At 41.4% G+C, this 4,105-nt stretch overlaps 1 pseudogene; it reads right to left on the reverse strand.

Annotated features, from left to right (window-relative positions):
- Positions 1-816: 816 nt before the first annotated feature.
- Positions 817-1,156, reverse strand: LOC123191523 (60S ribosomal protein L35a-1-like; annotated as a pseudogene).
- Positions 1,157-4,105: the final 2,949 nt, after the last annotated feature.

The raw sequence follows: 4,105 nt of genomic DNA on the forward strand, positions 1-4,105 counted from the left end.
GAGAAACATGTTCCTTATGATTAAACTTGTACTATGGATAGGTTAGTAGGCCTTATAAGTGCAAGAAGGATTTCTTAAACTTGGTCAAACTCTCGTTGTACATGTTTTGCAGTTTACCAGGGCGCCACAGAGGAAACCCATTCATCACATGAAGAGACACCCATAAGATTGAACTGTATGCACAAACTATATGGGTTCGTACTACCAAATTCAGCAATTTACGCATACAAGCTAGTGAATTTAACACTAACACACTATGAGATGTGTAAAGTAGGCAACATAAGTTGAGTGCATGCGAGGAGACTCAATCTAAACGAAGCATCTACATGAATCACCGATTCATCTGCTATCGGAAACACCATCAAAGTGGCACATCACAGTCCCATAGTTATCACAGTAGCTCAGCAGAAAATCAAACCCATAGAGTGGTAAGCTATATGATGAAACGGCGTGAAACAGAATGAACCTAATACCGTCAGCACTCAGCAGGCAACACAAGTCAGTACATCAAATTATAGGGAGGAGACGTACATGGTGCCCAAGTTTAGCTATTCAAGGCTTCAAGAAATAACAGCAACATGAAGCAGAGTCTGCAGTTTCAGACTTGCTGCAGTCCAGTCACATGTGTGACACTATCTCGACCCTAAATATCCCCTGAACAAGCAAGCGGGGTCTAATACACACACGACAAGTCTCACAACTCCATAAATAGTGGCACAGAACTAGATATCACAGAAGGTATATAGCTCAATTCAGTTTGTTTAAATCTTATGCATGCCACCGAAACAGACAACCGGAGAAGTTCGACCCAACAAATCACCATGGCCTCAGTGGGGTGAACTTGGCGCAGATGACGCCAGTGTTTTCGTGGGAGAGGGAGACCTTGCCCCAGATGCAGTGGTAGTAGGTGTCGTTGCTTGGTCTTGGCCTTGTAGACGCAGGCCATCCTCTTGCCGCTGTACCAGGCCACGTCCTCCATGGTGTTCACTTGGATCTGCCTGGATCTGCACATCCAACCAAGACCAGGAATTCAGATACCCATGCAAGGGAGAAGGAGCAGAGCCGCACCGGCGAAGGGAGCTTCTCACCTCTTGTATCCGATGATGGTGCCGCGGACGTAGAGCCTCATGCGCTGGCCGATGCGTCCCTTCACCATCTTGCTGTTGTTGCGCCGCCGGGGAGGGGAGCTGAGGTTCACCATCTTCCTGACAACCGCCGCCGCCTCCGTCCCCACAGACGAGGCGAACATGGCCCCGCCATCTTGGATGGCCTGCACAAACCAGCACAAACGCAATGAGATTCGAGCAAGCTAAAGAAATCTAGAAGGAGGAGGAGGAGAAGGGGGGGAAATACCAGATCTCACCTGCACGCGCCGCCTGCGAGGTGGCCATAGCGTCGATCTAGGGTTTCGGCATGGAGAGAAGGAGAGGGTGGAGTCGAAGGAGGAGGTCGCCGGCGGGTATGAAGTAGAGGATGTCGCCGGGCAGTCGAGGAGTGGGGGAGGAGGTCGCCGGAGGGGCTAGGGTTGGGGGAGTGGAGATTGGCGGTGGGGCCGAGTTTGGGGTTGCGGGAGAAGGAGGGCGGCGGGACCGAGGTGAGGGGGCAAGTGGGTGAGTGGGGGTGGCGACGGATGGGGATCTGGGGGGTCGAGGGGAGGGTAGGTGGGTGGGTTAGGGTTTTTGATTCTCGGGAGAAGCTCCATCGTTGGATGGGTGCCTGGTGGATGACCCAGATTGTGTCTAATTTGGTGATCCGTGTGAAAACGGTTCCTCACGTCTCATTGGCCGGCTGTCTCGCACTTGCATCTCAAAATTTTAGACCCAAAACTTTGATTTTTTTTAAACATAAGAATGGCATAGTTTGTCAAAATGATATTGTTTTTTCATAAGTGTGCATCATAGAATGGCAAACGATGGCATAGTTCGACGGCTTTCATTTTCTTTGCAGAAAAAAATGATTTTCCATTTTTCGAGTGCATAAAAAGGGTTTTTTGTGAAGAAGCTACCAAATATTTGTTCCAAAATAGCACAACTCCATTTTTCAAAAATATTAGACCACATTTTATGTAAAATTGACCAAGTAGTTACATGTCAAAAGCTTTTGATCCACCTCTTATAAAAAAACAAATTTCACCCATTCACTAGGAAGCGGGGCAAATTTGAACGACAATTGTCTCATAGTTTGTTCAAATGATTTCATATTGTGCACAAGGGTGCATATTGGAATGGCAAACAATGTTGCCTAAGAAAGTTTTCATTTTCTTTGGATGAAAAAATCATTTTCCATTTTCCGAGTGCCTAAAATGAGTTTTTTTGTGAAGAACCTACCAAAAATTATTGCAAAATTGGACCAAATCAATTTTGTAAAATACTAGGCCATATTTAATGCACAATTGACAAAATGGTTGGGTGTTAAAAGCTTTTATGCACCTCTCATGAAAAAGACAAATTTTCACCGATTTAGCTGGAAGCGGGTCAAATTTGAACTGTAGCTACCTCGTAGTTTGCTCTTTATTTTTTCCAAAAATCATTTCTAGGTACATAAGTATCTATTTAATCAGAGAAACACCAAAAAAATTCCAAGATTCAACCACTAGCTAGGAACAGTCATTCCTGTCATTTTGACCGCATTTTGAAACGGGCATAAAAAATTCAAAAAAATCAAAAAAAATGGAAAACCTTCGCATTGTGTAATTATATGTGACCAAGTTTCCAGGAAAAATAATAAACTTGTAATACATAAATTATTTTTAAAAAGTGTTCTCATAAATGAGCTATCATGCGTGAAGATTCATGGCTTTCAAGCCAAATGATCAATCTTATGGCCACATTCATGGCATATTTTGTTCAAATGATCTCATATTATGCACAAGGGTGCATATTGGAATTCCAAACAATGTTGCCTAAGGGAGTTTTCATTTTCTTTGCACAGAAAATTCATTTTCCATTTTTCGAGTGCCTGAAATGAGGTTTTTTTGTGAAGGACCTACCATATATTTGTTGCAAAATTGGACCAAATCATTTTTCTAAAATACTAGGCCATATTTAATGCACAATTGACAAAATTTTGGGTGCCAAAAGTTTTGATACACCACTCGTGAAAAAGACAAATTCCCGTCGATTCAGTAGGAAGCGGGTCAAATATGAACTGTAGCTGCCTCATAGTTTGATCTTTATTTTTTCCAAAAATCATTACTAGGTACATAAGTATCTATTTAATCAGAGAAACATCAAAAAATTTCAAGATTCAACTACTAGCTAGGAACGGTCAAGCCTGCCGTTTTGACCGCATTTTGAAACGGGCATAAAAATATCAAAAAATCAAAAAATTGGAAAACCTCCGCATTGTGTCATCATATGTGACCAAGTTTCCAGAAAAAATAATAAATTTGTAATATGGCAATTATTTTTAAAAAGTGTTCTCAGAAATGAGCTATCACGCGTGAAGATTCATGGCTTTCAAGCCAAATGATCAATCTTATGGCCACATTCTTGGCATAGTTTGTTCAAATGATCTCATATTGTGCACAAGGGTGCATCTTGGAATTCCAAACAATGTTGACTAAAGGAGTTTTCATTTTCTTTGCACGGAAAATACATTTTCCATATTCCGAGTGCCCGAAATGAGTTTTTTTCTGAAGGACCTACCATATATTTGTTGCAAAATTGGACCAAATCATTTTTATAAAATACTAGGCCATATTTAATGCACAATTGACAAAAAATTTGGGTGCCAAAAGTTTTGATCCACTTCTCGTGAAAAAGACAAATTCCCGCCGATTCAGTAGGAAGCGGGTCAAATTTGAACTGCAGCTGCCTCATAGTTTGATCTTTATTTTTTCCAAAAATCATTTCTAGGTACATAAGTATCTATTTAATCAGAGAAACATCAAAAAAATTCCAAGATTCAACCACTAGCTAGGAACGGTCAAGCCCGCCGTTTTGACCGCATTTTGAAACAGGCATAAAAATTCAAAAAAACCAAAAATTGGAAAACCTCCGCATTGTGTCATCATATGTGACCAAGTTTCCAGAAAAAATAATAAACTTGCAATACGGCAATTATTTTAAAAAAGTGTTCTCAGAAATGAGCTATCATGCGTGAA

This window comes from Triticum aestivum, chromosome 2A (assembly GCF_018294505.1).
Source record: "Triticum aestivum cultivar Chinese Spring chromosome 2A, IWGSC CS RefSeq v2.1, whole genome shotgun sequence".
NCBI lineage: Eukaryota > Viridiplantae > Streptophyta > Magnoliopsida > Poales > Poaceae > Triticum > Triticum aestivum.